At 40.7% G+C, this 17,153-nt stretch overlaps 1 long non-coding RNA gene across 1 annotated transcript; it reads right to left on the bottom strand.

The window, feature by feature from the left end:
- Nucleotides 1-282: 282 nt before the first annotated feature.
- LOC150001316 (uncharacterized) lies at nucleotides 283-16,839 on the bottom strand. Its single transcript, XR_016513181.1, has 2 exons — nucleotides 16,711-16,839; nucleotides 283-1,675 (listed from the first exon to the last, which is right to left on the bottom strand). It is a non-coding gene; the product is annotated as an uncharacterized LOC150001316 (long non-coding RNA).
- Nucleotides 16,840-17,153: the final 314 nt, after the last annotated feature.

Raw genomic sequence — 17,153 nt, 5'->3', positions numbered from 1 at the left:
TTATTTTTAGTAACAGATTTCTTGAGACAAACCATTCTGTGTCTGCCCCGCACCACCGGCGGCCCTCCCACCTAGCAACACTCCACCAGAGCTTACCTGCCACTCCCTGCAACCCCCCAAATTCAAACCCAGGCCTCAGAATCTGAAACAACAGAAACTCTTCCTTTGGTGGGTACCCAGAATGGTCCTGCTTCCTTCTTTTAACCCACAAGGTTTATAAAGAAAAAGAAAAGGAGGAACATTACCAATTATTTTTTAAATCACCCATTCTAAATATGTTCATCTGATTGAAAAAGAAAACACAAGTAAAAACCTTTATTTCTAGTACACCCAGGTTTGTGCTGCCTAATTTTGAGACCATCATCATGTGCAATATTTGGGACATATACTAAAAATTAATTGTTGCTTATCTGAAATTCAAATTGAACTGGGCATTTGTATTTATCTGACAATCTCTTTTTCTCCTAAATTTTATTTATTTTCAATTACAGTTTACATGCACTATAATTCAGTCTGTGTGGCTTCTTCTGTAGATCCTTGGTTATAATACTTCTGTCCAGGTAGTCTTCAGTTAGTGGTTCAGGCTGATTGATCTATAATTTAGTTGTCAATCTGGTTTAGTGCTATAGGAGGTGAGTAGATCTTCCGCCTACTTGACCACCATCTTGGATCTCCTTTGTCTAGTGATCTTATCACTCACTGAACACTTTTATATAACTATTTCTCCTATCAAAGGGGTTTGAAGTAACAAGTACCTAATAATGCTAGCCATTCAAATATTGAGCAGTCTATCAAAGGAAAAGGATTTGTAGCCCAGAGATCATAATACATGCAGAGGTCCAACTTGCCCATAAGAAAGGAGACCAACCATGGGGATGATGAGGGAGAAAGGAGGCAGCTGGCAATGAAGTGAAGCTAGAAGAGGACAGACAGAACATCTTCTGAGGACCACAGCTTGTGTGGGGCAATCCAGTGCCACCCCAGAGAAAACCTGCTCTGTCCAGTCCTGTCTCCTCCATCCTGGGCCTCCAAGCAAGTGAAGAATGAGACCCAGTTCACTGCTTTGGAAACCATAATAGTCCCACAGAGGAACCCAACTAGTTTTCGGCTTTCTTCCATTCCCTTTGCACCTCAGCCCAAGGCTTTCACACACGTTCTCCTAAAGGCGAGACAAATATTTATAGGAGGAAAATATCAATTTTGCTTTGATAAGCTCAAAGAAATAGTTAAATTTGTGTGTGGATTTTTTAATCACAGTATCTGGAGTATAGAAACATGGCACATATTATCTCTCCCCCCTCTTTTTTTTTTGTGGCCTCAAAATTTGATCCAAGTCTGGGAGTTAAAAAGTCCCATTTTGTGTAATCAGGTTTTGGTTGAACATGATTGCTGAATTATTTTAAATTGAAGACACATGTCTGGAGGCTGAGCTGTATGTATTATTTCAGGATGGTGTCCATTAGGTCTTATCCACAGGGGCTATCTTCAACTTTTGCCACATTCAATGCATTCTTTATACATCAGTATTTGCAAAATGGTGGATCATATATAAGGGAAAATTGGAGGGAATATGGTACTCGTTAAAGGGTGATTTTTTGAAATTATCTTGACTGCATTTTTCGGATCTGTTTCCAGTCTCCCCTGCTAAGGGTCCCAGAGCTGGTTGGAAAATTTTCTGGAAAAAAAAAAAGAGAGAGAGAGAGAGAATATTAAGATAATAACAATGCAAAAGTAAATAAAACTCTGCAGTTGTGCAAGACCCTTTTGCAAGACTACGGCTCTGGAAACTTTACAACTGAATCAACATTTACTTTAACTCCTTGTCAGCCCTAAACACTTTAAGTGTCTTAATTGCAGATCTAAATTGTTGCCACTGCCGTGGGCTTTTCCCTTTGAATGCATTTGTCCCTGAACTGAGGCTTTGTCAGACTTCACCTCGCAAGGGCAGCCAGTTGATTTTGTTAAATTGTTGCATCATGTCCTGCCCTGACTCACAGGTCACTGGTTCTCCGTGAGGAGTGGTTGAGCCGAGGGAAATTCTGGGAAACTCTAATGCTCCGTCAGCCTGGAGGCCCGACCACACCAGCCATCACTCTACACCAAAGTTGTCCTCCATACTAAGAGCTGGGGCGTCTGTTGCATGATTGTTCGTTTTAAAGCTTTATTGAGGTATGATCTCCATACCATAAGATTCACTCATTGAAAGTATTCAATTCAATGCTTTTGGTAAGTTTATAGAGTTGTGCAACCATTGCCATTAGGTGACTTTAAAACGAACCTTGTACTCATTTTCAGTCACTCCTTCTTCCCAATTTCAGCCCTTAGCAATCACTAGTCTACTTTCTGTCTATAGATTTGCCTCTTCTGGGCATTACATTGTAAAGGAAATCAGACAACATGTGGTCTCTTTCTGTCTGCCTTCTCTCACTTGACGTAACATTTTGAGGTTCATTGATATTTCAGTGTATATCAGTGCTTTGTTTTTATTGCTAAATAATATGCCATTGTATAGATATACCACATTTGGTTCACCAGTCATCAACTGACAGATGCTTATCTGAGTTGCTTCTACTTTGACATGAAATAAATTTGATATAGGACTGTTAGTGTCATTCACAGTAATCTGTGAGTTGGATTTACTTTGTATTTTTTAAGGGGTTACCAATGCTCTTGTTAAAGTTGTCTACTGGACACTCCAGTTGCAGAATAAAGTAGGCTCCTGAGTACTTCAAGAAATAATACTGATCAGAGCGAGGATCTTAGTGATTCTAAGACATGAAGGGATTTAGAATAAGGTAGGGAACACTTGGAAATTTCAAGACTAAAAGTGGTCTTAGCAGTGGCTTCTGCTCCTCTGTGCCAGGCCTAACCTGGAGTTAAAAGCTCAGCCCCGCAGGCCACACGGCCACTCCCGCCGGCAGACTCAGCACATGCTGCCTGATTTCTGAAGGCCCTGCTGACTTCAATAACATGGAGGCCACTCAGAGAGGAGTGAAGTTGGAAGTGGCAGGGAGGTGAACAGGTCATAACACGGGAACAGAGTTGTCAGGTTTTGTTTATTTTCATGCCTTCTAAGACTTCGGCGACTGATAGGAGATGCTGGCCATTCTGTCATCGAGGAAAGAGTCTTGCCCATGATGGGAAAGCAGCTGTCTCAAAGAGTGCCCTCGCACGTGACCCCCAAATCACCATCCAGGTGCCTGAAAAACCCACGCCATGATCCTTCCCCCAGGAATCATCACAGAAAGCGGGTACATACAAAGCAACGTGGCTTATAGAACGTAGTGCAGATCAAAGGAAAAGCCCAGCATTCTTGTCCTGGCTTGTCGCTAACCCTGTCAGTGGCCTGGACCAGGTCGCTAACCTCTCTGGGCCTTGAGTGAAATAAGGGAAGTTGACCCCATGATTCTTGCCTAAAGTTTTTTCTACTTGCAAGAAGCTTATACTTTTGAAACCCACATTTAAGAGTTAAGCCAGTATTATCATCTCGTGAGCAATCAGCTTACTGATGTCAAGAGACTCCATGTGGAACGCAACTGGTGACTAATTAGCATTCATAACACAGTTTCTTAAATGCCACACAGTGTTCCCAGGGGCACACCTACCCTGTTCTGCAGATAGAAAAATTGTTGATTTTTCTACATATTCTCTTGCAAGGCCTCTAGCTTCTCTGTGTCAGAGTTGGGAATTGGACCAACATTTTAGGGCTTCCAAGACCTTTATTGTATCAATTAATCCAGATTGCCTGGGAGCAAAGAAAATAATCACCCAAGAGCGTGTGTAAAATAATCCACCATTAAAATTAAAAAAAAAAAACAAAAAAAAAACAACCACACCTCTGACTCACTGGCCAAAAAAAGCCTATCTTGTTGCTGTGGTTTTTGTTGTATGGCTTACGTTCTTATTGGCATGGTGAGACCTCGCTGAAGAAAGATGTTGGAGGGGGATTATAGTTCCACAGTAGGTGGTAAGATTTTACTCTCCCAGGAAGAAAGCTTGCTCCCTGCTGAGAAGAACGCGGGCATATCTTTTACTCCCCTTTCCCTGGTTGCCTATGTTCTCTCTTCCTCTTGCCTGAGGAGCAATCTGACATCCCTCACCCAGCCTCTCAGACACAAAGTCAGCTCCTCAGGGTTTGATGCTGTTTTCATTAGGACTTTCAAGTACATCTCTTCTTAAGGGAGGCAGCAATCTTGGCCACGTTCCCATGGCAAGAACCAGCTATGGGGTTCCCAGGGATGCCTGCTCCTTTCAACTCCATGTAGAACATTCCAGAACCCTGGCATTTTGACCATGCTCCAAAGCCAGCGACCATCCTGATAGTGAAAGAAATCTGGGGACAGATGGTATGAAATTGAAATCGTGTTATCACTACCCTCACTCAAATCCTGGCTGCTTGTTTTGGCAAATCTCCACCCAGTTCTGTGGCTCTCATGCTGGTCTGTTGGAGGTCTGCATCTAAACGTGGAGGCCTGAACATCAGGGCTGACAGAGAGGTGGCACATTAAGGAAGAAACTGCATTAATGTTGTATGGTCCCTCCAGGACAATCAGAACCACATGGACAATTGAAGAAGCCCACATGCCACCAGACACATGAGGAGGGCTCTAGTCACACTTATAGACCCATCTGTTGTTGAAAAATAGCCTGTGTTAGTGAGATGCCGTCCTGTGTCAGAAAGGGGACTTAGCCCTTGGGATAGAAAGGGCTGCAAAAGTTCTTTTTCTGACGTTCATCTTTGAATTTTAAGCTGAAAGATAGTCTCATAAAGCCATTGGACACAAGCGCACAGCATCATGGAAGATTCTGACGTTCTCTTCTGGTTTGCTGTTGATGTCTGACGACCCCTCTTTGTTTCACCTCTCCCATCAGTTAAACAGGAATGGTCAGTGTTCACATTACAAACCAAGCATTAACAGCCCAAGCTGAATTCTGGAAGGCACTGAGTGGGGAGCAGAAGGAAGTAACAGGAGGAAAGGTCCATCCCCGGTGCACTCTGGAGGGAAGGTGCAGATTGCCAACGAAATCTGCATAACACAAGTTCTGCTTCTTACAATTGCCAACTTTGATAAATGCCACCAACAATGTACAGAGCAATCAGGATGCTTGGGTTGGTGCCAACCCCTCGCCTGATGGTGTTAGTTTATTTTCATCGTGAAGGACATTTCCTCCTCTCCTAAATATTTCAAAATGGTACAAATATTGTATAAGTCCATATATGTAAAAGTACAAACTTTTAAGTTCTCTGAACAAAGAATTTTAAATACACAAAACTGCGTATTACATTTCTCCAAGCTCTTAGTAAAAAAAAAAAAAAAAATCAATTTATTAATGATTAAAATAAGCATGTGTTTGTTATTCTATCCCATTGTCGTTCCAAAAAGGAGGAGGAAAGCAGGGAGTTTGGGGTTCAGTCATCTGCATTTTAAAATTTCTGCTCTGCCACTTATTACTTGGATGACTAAATAGTCTGTGCTTCAGCGTTTTTATTTGTAAAAATCAGCATAAGAACAATTACAATAATAATAATAACTACTACTATTATTATAGAAACTTCAAAGGATTATTGTGAAAATGAAATGTTGCATGCTTTTAAAATTGTAAAGCCCTTATCGAAAATTAGTTATCACCTATATAGAAAACAAAACAGTAAATTCACCAAAGCATCTGGAAAAGGTCTGTCTTTTGTACAGGGTTGTGATTAGTGCATGTGGGATGCAAAGACAAATTCTGAAAATACTGAAATGAGAAGTGAGCTGTTTTGAACAACCTCCTTGTCTGTGGTTCTCTCTTTCCAATTATGTTTCTGAATCGTCCTCACTTCTTGAGACGTCTACATGCTTCCCACCAGGGAGCTATTGCTGTCAAAGGGCTGCAAATTGCGACAGAGAAAACCCCGTTGGCCAGCCCCCTTTCCTTGGAGATCAGACACATTTTCCTGGCAAGATGTTCATTACTTGGAGGTTGCTTTGCAACTTCCTTCAACTTTTACTCATGCGCAGATTAAACTATGCCTTTACTTTGGGATTTGGGAGAGTTCTGAAGAACGAGAAATTGGAGTCCATTGTGGGGACCGTTCTCAAATGATGGGCTTTGATAATATTATCTCCAACACAGATGATTGTAAATGATTCATTACTTTCCCACAAACATTATTGTTATAAACACTGAAACCCTAGGTTTCTAAATTAATAAAACTCCTTAACAACAGCACAATATTTCTTTAATAACTTCTTTCTGACACAGATTCATTGTATGAACATATATTGATTCATTCTTAAATGGATTACAGGACTGCCTTCCCACTCCACAGTCAGAATTATCTGTTCCTCCATAAGTCAGGCGCACCATGAGGTTTTCTTCAGTTAATTCGGAGGGAGAAGGAAGGAAAGACTAGGGGACAGGACACAAGCAGGTGTGATGCTCAAGAGAAAGAGTGGCCTTAGACTTGAAGAAAAGAAGCCTGAGATGGCATGTGATTTAAAGAACTATGTCTCCTTAGTTTTATGCACTGCCGGACTGTATGAAAATTGTAGTCCTAGGATTGAGTTGGGCATCATATACACCAAGCAATTAGATGTTCTTAAAAGTCTTCATTTTCTTCTAGGTGGTATTGAGACAAGCAGCGAGCTGTAACAATCCTGCTCGCGAAGCATTCTGAATCTTTTCTCAAGAGGATGGGCAAGGATACTTCTGAAATTCTGATAAAGGTCCTTCTTCAGAGATAAAAGTAGATAGGAAAGTTTTCCCAACAATTACAGGCTTTTCATGGGTTGGCTGAGCTCCACATTACAAATATCCGAAGTACTTCTGTAGCTCCCGAATTTGCCCGTTTCTTAGCTGTTTTTCACATGGATGATGGGCATGTTGGCCATGGAGAACCTCCTGACACAGGAAGCCATATGTCATAAATAGTATATGATACTATTTATGCAACTAATAGTATTGATAAATATTATAGTCCTGTGTGATAAATAGTAACTTTCTGTTTCCAAACCTTTTTAGTCCTGAATAGGCAGAAGATGACAAAGACATCACCCTTTGATTAATCTTTTAAATATCATCAGGTTAATAAAAAAATTTAAAAAAAAACTATTTTCTGGAAAAGATTCTTTAATTCTTCAATTTCCAGGAAGAAACTGTATCTGTGCATCTGTCTGCTTGTTTAACTACCAATCATCATGGCAACAAAATCTTTCTGAAGAAAACAAATAAAATCAACTCGAGAGAAAATTAAAATTAGATAAAGAAAGAGCTGAGGTATATAGTAACCCCTTTTTGTGGAAAATGGGTCAAGATTAAAGCTCTCCCATAAGAAATAAATTTTTTGTGCAAATAAAACCTTGGTTTTATTTTTAAAGTACATTATTCCATTAATTTTTAATAATGATAGATTTAATATATCGGTGTTTCTTCCCCCCATTCTACTAGAATTAAGATACACCAAAACTCTTTTTTAAGATACATTAAAAACACATTTGAAATTTGAAAAGATTTTATCAAAGGTTTTCATTTAATGAAATCAACTTTTTAAAAGAATGTTATCTTATTCTGAAGTAAATAGTTCACAAATTCATACTCATACAATAAAGTATTTTTAATTTAAAAAACAAAAGCATCTTGTGGCCAAGTTAAACTTCAAAAATCAATCTCAAACACCTAAAAATTATTTTAAAAAGGCATATTTTATTTTTCTTGGTTATATCACCAAGTAAATTATGATATTAAAAATAGTGGTGCCGAGGGACATACTCATGCCACAAAGCCTCCTCGTGTTATTTCCCAAAGAACCAAAAAAGAAAATAATTATATATGGGCTGACTATATAGGTGAGAATATTGTTTAACTGTACTTTAAATTCAATCTCCAAGGTGGCTGCCTTATATAATAAAATAGCCCACAAAACATAAAATTTATAAGTGGACTGTTCTGCATTTGTAGAGTGAATGTTTCATTTTCAGAATTACCGACGCATAAAAATCATACGTCCCTGCAGGTGAAAGACCAGTAAACTTTCACATGTTCTGTAAAACTTACATGCTGGAGGCCAATACTCACAAAATCTAATGATCTTTCTGCTAATAAAAGCCAACTTCTTTTTAAAAAAATAAGCAAAAGAAACAAAACATATACATCGTAAGTGTAGTATTTTTTTAAAGGAGAGTGGGTGAAATCACCTATTTTATGTTTTTAATTTGCTCATGTTTGTACAAACCGATTTTTTTCTCCACAGGAATAACTGGAAATATGAAATGAATACTGATATGCCTGGTCTATCTTGTCATACCTTGAAGGAAACCAGTTCTTTTTGGAAAATGAAGCAAGGTAAAATAAGAACAGGGCTGGTTTGGGTGTTTTAATGTTTATAAGAAAAACAAGAAAGGGCAACAAAAAAGCATAACCACTCATTTTCTTTTTAAATGTGTTTCGTCATTAAACTTAGGGATTTTATACAACTGGGTGTTTGCTCAATATCCACAGTGTATACCTCACTGATGAGTTGTAGGCTAAGTTTCTCTTTCGTTATTCAGAACTCAGTAAATCTTCTCTTAGAATCAAATATTCTACTGGGTGGGTGGGAGGGTTCCCTGGCTGGCTCACAAAAGTCAGAGTAACTCGCAATTTAGTTTGCTCTATGGATGAGTAGATTTTAAGCAGCAATTGACCATTAGGTAAAAAACAAGCAAACAAAAAGACAACTTTCTAGAAAAACACATTCTCTCTCCCATTTCAGGGTTTCAAAAGCACTTCTGCCCCTGGGGCCATAGGATTAGGGGTTAATCTTAAAGACCAAGAACTCTTAAATTCTCTAGTATTGTTTAAAAAGACAAAATTAGGACCCTCACACAAATATAAAATAAACTCATTTCAAAGATTATTTTAATTTTTTAATTAATGAAGGAACAACTAAGATGTTACCAGGTCAAAGAATTCAATAAACCACGCACATATGGACAATAAGGAATGCGGACATGAATTCACACAGAAATGCAAAAGCATATACCCACAGGGCAATGCTAAATTACATTGCACTGGACACAATTAATATGCATTTTATAGATAAAAATTATTTTCATTTTATCAATTTTCTACAACTTGCATAATTATTTTTTAAAAACTTAAAAACCGAAAGGTGGCGGGAACTGCAAGGATGTGTTAAGACACCCAGCAACTTCCCTTTCATCTATTTCAAACTGTTCCACCATTTTTTCTGATGTGACGTACAACAATGAACTGCATTCCAGACAGCAATATCCTCGCTCTCTGTGTATAGTCTGTACCAGAGCTGCCCAACGGAACTATAAGGCAAGCCACAAATACAGCCACATAGGTCATTTTAAATTTTCCAGGAACCATTGTAGGGGAGGGCCATCCTACAGTGGATAGTCTCTTGTTAAAAAAAATAATAATAATTTTAATTAAAAAAAGAAAAAGAAGTGGCTACATTTAATTTTAATAAGATTTAAATAAACCTACACAAGCTATCATTTCAACATGCAATCATATGAATGGTCAGTAAGGTATTTTGTATGCTTTTCATCCCATGTCTTCAAAAGCCAGTGTATGTTTTGTGCTTACAGAGCATTGTGACTCGGACCAGCCACGTTTCAAATGCTTTACCAGCCACATGTGGCCAGTGGCTACCAGGTAACACAGAGCTATATAAATCAAACACTCGTAAGCTAGCCAAGTTTTGCAATTTTTGAAATATTAATTAAAACATTTAGATCTGTCCCAGCCCTTCCACACCCATAGCGTTATTTTCAAGGTAGTCAAGTTTCCAGATTTTCTCATTCTGGAATGAGGCATGGTCCATGCCCAGGGAAACAAGAATTTGAAACCATTGCCTGGTGAGGCCCTGTGAGTTTTCTCATTAGCAGCCTGTGCTATTGTCTTTCCTTGTAGAGACCATCCTTGCCCTGTGGTGTGCGAGAGAGAGCGACAGATACATAGGCGAATAGCGACAACCAGAACGATAAACCTAGTGTTGCTCTGCCTGTCACCTGAGTATGACAGCGCCCAGCAACAACATTAACTTTTTCATTTTCATATCACGCCGGTGAGCTAAAGAGAGGAGGGACATTTCTCACTGTCCCTCTTCCACTGCAGAAAGACAAGGGACATTTTTCTTCCTAGCAAGGAAGTCGCTAAGGTATGTCCACCTCAGCATCTTGTAGATGCATAGGCCTCCACTGGTCTGAGTTCCGCCTCTGGGAGGGAGAAGGGCCCCTCTCCACAACAGGGCCAGGGTAGCATCCCCTGGGCTGCCCCCACCATCAGTGCCAGGCAGATGCTGAGGAAGAAGCAGATGACCTGGTGAAATCAGCCCATCAGAGAAGGACACATACTGTATGATTTCACTCACATGTGAAGTCTAAAACACAAAACAAATGACCAAGTAGTAGAAAACATAAACCGTTCTTGTAGACATGAGAACAAACTCACAGTGGCCAGAGAGGAAGGGCAAAAAGGTGAAGGGAGTAAGAGGTACAAATTTCTGGTTATAAAACAAGGAAGTCACGGGGATGTAATGCACAGACAGCACAGGGACTATTGTCCATAGTATCGTAATAACCTTGCGCAATGACAGACGGTTACTAGACTTGGTATGGTGATCTTTTCCTGAGGTATATTGATGTTGACAAACTATGTTGTATAGCTGAAGCTAATATAACATTAAATATTAACTATTTTAATAAAAGTAAACATTTAAATTGTGTTTAACGTTTAATTAGAAGTTTTTTAAACAGAAATGAGCCCTAGCTTCTCTGTTGAGCCAGAGCAGAGATGGTGCTGGGCCCTCCCTCTTTAAACAAGCACATTCACCAACTCTGTGTGTTTCTGCTGCTCTTTACTGGCCCTTCTTCCCACCGGGAACTTGGAGGCAAGGAAGAAAGTCCCAGGCAGGTTCAGACGATCCATGGGTCCCTGATGAAAAACTTTATTTCAGATAGTTCTGGTGCTTTATATAATCTGAGCTAGGAGGATAAGCCATGGGTGTGTGTGTGTGTGTGTTTGTGTGTGTGTGTGTGAGAGAGAGAGAGAGAGAGAGAGAGAGAGAGAGAGAGAGAGAGAGACTAGCTAAAGGCTGCCCCAAGACCCAAGACATTTACCTGCCTCCTCATTTTCTTAGGACTCCAGCAACTGAAATCAGGGCCCCAGGAACCAGTGGCCTACAGGTTACCTTTTACCCATCCCCACCCCATACTCTCTCTTGAACTTTTAAAAGAGCACGCAAGGCATTCTTCTCCCCATGCATGTGATCAACTATTTTGACTCTGGTGGCCACCATTTGCAATCGTCACCTCCTCTGTGTGAATGGCACTTTTCCACCTAGGTGACAGTCATCCCACTCCACTGGCAGTGTTGGTCTGTAGTTAACATTAGCTGCTCCATAATAACCTATTGAAGGACTAGGCCCTATAATGTTTGCATAAGGAGGGGAGCAGTTAAGAAAAGACTACATGTGCCGAATTCAAGAAGGGGGCTATTTCTTTCCTACTATAAACAGAAATGATTATAAAACCAGAAGGAGCTCCTCACCCTCACTTTGGTGTGAGGGGGTTTCATTTCTCCGCAAGGCCCACTCTTGGCATGCTGACTTCTCCGGGTTTTGACTACATTCCAGGGAAGGAGATAGAAACCAAAGCAAACAGAGTGCCCCCAAAGGACCGTCTCCTCCCTCCAAAAAGCTTCTATTTTTAATTCTCTGCAGCTTTTAAAACATTTGAATGGGGAGATTTCAACAGTCTGTGGTAGAGGAGAATTCCTGCTTTCTCTAAGGACCCCCACTTCAGATACTCCCGGCCCGCAATGGGCCACCAGGGCCCGGCCTGGGCAAAGGGGTGTTCTTGGCAGTTTCTTTTCAGCACATTCTGTCATCACAGAGTAACTTTTAACAAGTGTATTTTCCTCTCCACAAAGAACTAGAAAGCATGTTTGGAGCTGGTTGCTAGCTACAGGCAAAAATACACCTACGTTGCCCCCTGCGCGGCTGGCTCTCCCATAAAAACATTTTACTGGAGGTCAGTGCTTTATGTGGGTGCTTGACTTTAAACCAGGGACCCCTAAGCTCTCTGTGGGATGTCTCCCATTCAGCCCACATCCACCCCACAAGGTAGGTGGCAAAAGGTGAGCCCATTTTTATCAGATGGAGAAACAAGGCCTTGGCAAGTGACCTTCCCAAACATATTTGTTTTCTGGCAGTTTGTGGCCTCAGGGCACATCTGTCCCCAACACACAATAGTGTGTCCCCCTGTATGCATCCCACGAGTATTTCTTGTCCAGCAGCCAAGCCATTCTTGAGGTAGACATTTCTTGAATTCTGCCACATACCATGGACCCAACTCCCCAAAGCCTGCTATGCTCTGTCTCCTGAGGCTGAAGCGCATGTGACACCTCTGAACTCAGGGACTCGAGAGAAGAGCAGAATTTCTTAGAACTGCCCGCATTTTATCCCAGGCTGCCTTGGCTGGCTGGCTGTGTACCCTCAGGGCTCACTTTCAAAGAGATATAGTTAAGTCAATTGGCTATAGAAAGTACTAGATGCAAATAACCTCTCGGGATTCCTAAGGACAGGACCTGAAGTTTGGGAAGGAAACGCCAAGTTAGCTGCAGGCGTGAAGGTGATGAGAAGCACTCCAAGGTGGTGGAGATTTCAAAGTTATTTCTACCTCCTAATGTTACAGCCATTAAACCAAGAATTTAAATCTTTAGCCAAAATGCTCTATTTCCTAATACAAAGTTCTTACTTGGCAAAATGCTGCTTATAAATGTCTCCTGCTCTTTCCTCTCCTCTCCAGCTTTCAAAGCGCATTTTATTTTAAATAAGGAGCAAAGCAGTAGAAACCAAAAGAACTAATATGTCTGGGCTCATCCCCTGCCCCATGATTTCGTATCAACTTTGAATCCAATGAAGCCTAATAGTAATTCAGCCATGAACTTGCTGCATAAACTGGGGGGAGATTGGGAGCATATGTTTTCAATTCATTTATGCTGGATCATGAAAATAGGTTGCTTTCTGTTTTTTGTTTTGTTTTTTTATTTTAAAGAGCTAGTTGATGTTTAAGGAATTATTTCCACCTTTTTAAAATAAATTTTTTAGAGCCTTGCTCTGTTCACAACGGGAAGCTGCCGAAGGCTAAGAGAATAGAAACTCAAGTGCCAGAAGGTTCAGGGATGGTTCACAATTCAGAGCCATGAATTTAGAGAGGGTTCAAAAGTTGGCAAAGTGAACCTTCTCATCCCTACCCACAAATAATAAATAACAATCACAACCAGGAAAAGGAGAAAGGGGGAAGCCGCTGGAAAGCCGTAACTTATCCGGTCTCCAACTTACAGCTCTCTCTAATAAAGCAGGAGCTGTTCGGAGAACTCAGGTTGTGCTGCCTGCAGGGAGCTGAGCTCGTCTTCTGCCGTAAATTACCTGGCTGGGGATAAGCTTTCCTCCAGGCCCGTCAGACAGGCAGCTCTGCGAGACCCATCACCCGGCTCTGTGCTTCTTAAATTATCCTTCATCTGACATGTCATCGGAAAAGCTAGAGGGAGAATGGTCACCCCGAATCTGACCTTCCCATACCACTAGGCCTTTATATATGTATATATAAAGAACTTCCCTGCAAGAAATAGACACGACAGCAATCTACTTGCAAACAGAAATGCAGGGAAGGATAGAGCATTCTATATACATCTCTAAATAAATAGTACAATGCTTTCAAACTCGTCCCCAATAAACTTAAAAAAATTTTTCCATTGCACTGTAACCCTAAGCCCTTTTCCCAATTAAGATAGCCATAGTGATGTTTAAAATCATTGAAAGAGAGGATTGGAGAGAGACCACTTTTCATCTGCATTCTCACTTTGCAATCAGCTATCCTTCCAATTGTATTCAGGCAGGTACACACACAGACAGACGCGTGCACACACAGACAGACGTGTGCACGCAAACATCTAAGGACCTGGAATATTTGAGTAAATGGCTACAGCAGTGCCTTGAAATGTGATCAAGTCTTGAGAGCAGGTACCCGGCCAATAGAAATAACTCATACCCATAAAAAGTTCCATAATAAATCAGAAAGCCCTTTCTTCCATATGTCACCTGACATGTTTAATCCGTCTGCTTTGACAGAATTGTGGCAAGCACAGCTGACCATCGGGGAAGTTAGAATGGGCCTTCGGGAAGAAGGGCAGGACAGCAGGTACAGAAGGGCAAGGGAAGGACACCGTGAGCCTCTTAGAAATGCTTGTGGGCTAGTTCTGTGCGGTGGAGAATACGAAAGAAGGGGACAAACATTACTGATGTTACAGGTTTGAAACATATCAAGCCAAGGAGTAGACAGAAACAGTCAGATAATCGAAATTTAACTTCTTTGTTCTCTCATTTGCTTCCCCTTGGAATCCAGCCTTTGTCATAAATGCTAGGAAATAACATAGACCGACTTACTTTCACTTCAGCATGTTACCTCCGGAACATATGATTATGCCACAGATGGGGAAATGTACTCTTTCTAATGTCTGGCTAACCTTGGATCTGCTTATATAAGCTGCTTTGAAAGGAAGAGCTTTTTACCTGAAGAAGGGACCCACCTTAATTCTGCCAACAAAATGGCTTTTAAATGCCTCCACTTTATTTATTTAAGAATGAGGATCATAGTTATTCTCTGTGAATCTCCCTTCCCTGAACCAGCTGGATTGCCCTCAGTGCCAAGTCTTCCTCGGCATCAAAGAAGAGAAAACCTTCATTTTATTTCCAAATCTTTATGTAAATTTGATTATTTAATCCTACCCTGTAAAGTAGGAATAATCTATCCCCAGTTTTACAGATTGGTAAACGGAGACATGGACAGAGATCAGGTTATTAACCCAAAGTTACCTAGTAGCAAGCCCTAAACTCAGACCCAGACAATCTGACCCAGAGCGCGCGTTCTAGACCACCCACCAGGCCACCTACATGTGAGCCAAACTTACTCAGTTAGAGATGTTGTTTAACATGAAGATTATTTAAGGCAGATTATTACTCAATTTTATCATTGGTTATATGCTTATGCCTTAATTCTTTTTGCTCATGTTCTCCTTTCTATTTTGATACCATTGAAGCATAATACACAGACATAAAAATGCATAAGTATTCAGCTCCACGAATTTTCACAAGTTCCATGGAACCAGCACCTAGATCAGGAAACAGATCATTTCCAGCCCACAAGCCTCCCTTGTGATCTTCTCAGGTCATTATTTTCACAACTATTATTCTCCTTTCCTTTTTTTTTTTTTTTTTTTTTTTTTGCAGAGGGTGGGTGGGTGGGAATACTGGGTTGTAGACGTAGACACATGCTTCGGAAGCAGACCACCTGGGTTGAAATCCCACTAAGCCTTTTACAAAACTGCACATCCTTGGGGAAGTTATTTAACTTCTCTGTGCCTGAGTTTTCTCAACCTTAAAGTGGGGATATTAATACAACTTATTTTATGAGATTGTGGTGAATATTGAATACTACAGTACATCTAAAGAGCTTAGATCAATGTAAATGGAAAAGATCGGGGTAAGCCCTCAGGCAGTGGCAGCTATTATTATTGCTGGGACATGGCTTCCCCCTCACAGGGACTGTCCAAGGCAGACCAAGAAGATGAAAAAGGGGAGAGCAAGGAAGGAGACGGAGGAATTCTAACCAAGCACATGCTGTACGTCAACCTGAGAAATACACCCAGCTCTAGTTGGAAAGAGGATCAACAAAACAGGCTAAAGGGCTCCACCAGATGGCTTTCCAGCCTACAGGACTGAGATTTCAGGGTAAGAGCATTCTCTGCAACATTGTGCATTTTCTCATGTGTCCTGTTCACATTCAACACCTGCACAAACAGACGCCAAAGATGGGCAGGCAGGAATGTCTTTCCAGGTCACCCACGACCTTTCCACCCCCACCATGACCCCGAGTAGTCTAGAACTGAATGTAAATTTTTATTTTCTACAATAAAAAAAAAAAAAGAGGTATGGATTTTGCCTAATTCACAATCTAATCCCTCCCAACTATTAAGCTTCATTAGCCAGGCCCTTTTGACCACAGTGGCAAAAATCTCTAGTTGACAGGACTTCTTAGGTAGATTCAGGGATTTTTCCGTGTCCCATTTTTTAAAATATATTTTGTGCCATTTGAAATATTTTATACCCCTTTAATTTAGAACTTCTCAAAATTCTCTGCATTATAAATCAACAGTAAATAGCTCATTTAAAGCATACATTCTAAGAAACCAGAAGCCGCAGGAAAATAACAACACAAGGTTAGAAACTTGCCATGCAAACCTTTTTCCCAGACCAAAGGACACAACATCTACAAATTTTATGAACTACTTAACAAGTTATCTAAGTTAAAAAAAAAAGTAGAGAACAAAAACATTTTAAGTAATGGTAAAAATGGCAAGCATATAATTCCAACTGGAATAAAGAGTTGACTAAAATAAAAGATTAACATAGTTTAGCTTCCCAACACGTATCAAACAGATTGAGGTTTGATATATTGGTTTAAGTTATAACTGGGTTTAGAAAAACTCCAAATGGATAGAAAAAGAGGCTCATGCTTGATTCTCTCCCCCCGCCCCCCGCCCCCCCTTCCCTGGCCCTCCCTCGCTCGCCTCTGCAGTTTTTACAACATCTAACCGTGTACACTTGCCAGCTCTAATAGATCTTTTTACCACAATAGAGATGATGTTACTTACAGAGCTTTCAACAGCGTGGCCATGTGGCTGGCCAGGCCCGCTGCCTAAAAGGAACAAACACTTCCTTCCTGGGTGTCTGGCTGTGAGCTGGAACAGTACCTGATGTTCAAGATAAGAAAGCGGAAGTTCCAAGCTCTGAGCTTGTGTGGTTTAACCAAATGAGGTAAAGTAAGCAATGAAAGGACAGTGAGAAGCTGCCTCCTGTGCAGCACCGGGTGGAGTTGGACAGCTTCTCTGTCAGTCAGAAGCAGGAAGGCCCTGTCCCCGCTCCTCAGCTCTGCGTAGATGTAAATAGGACATGAAGCAGCTTTGTTACCTTTTAGGGATATCGTAAATACCAACAAGATCATTATTAAGTGATTCTTAATGCCTTTGAGTGTGCTTTGAAAGATAAATTGAATTTATAACTTCCTCTCTAGATGCTAAAGATTGTGTCCACCCAT

This window comes from Furipterus horrens, unplaced genomic scaffold, assembly GCF_987537825.1.
Source record: "Furipterus horrens unplaced genomic scaffold, mFurHor1.1.pri manual_scaffold_9, whole genome shotgun sequence".
NCBI lineage: Eukaryota > Metazoa > Chordata > Mammalia > Chiroptera > Furipteridae > Furipterus > Furipterus horrens.
This window is presented reverse-complemented; position numbering and strand designations above follow the sequence as displayed.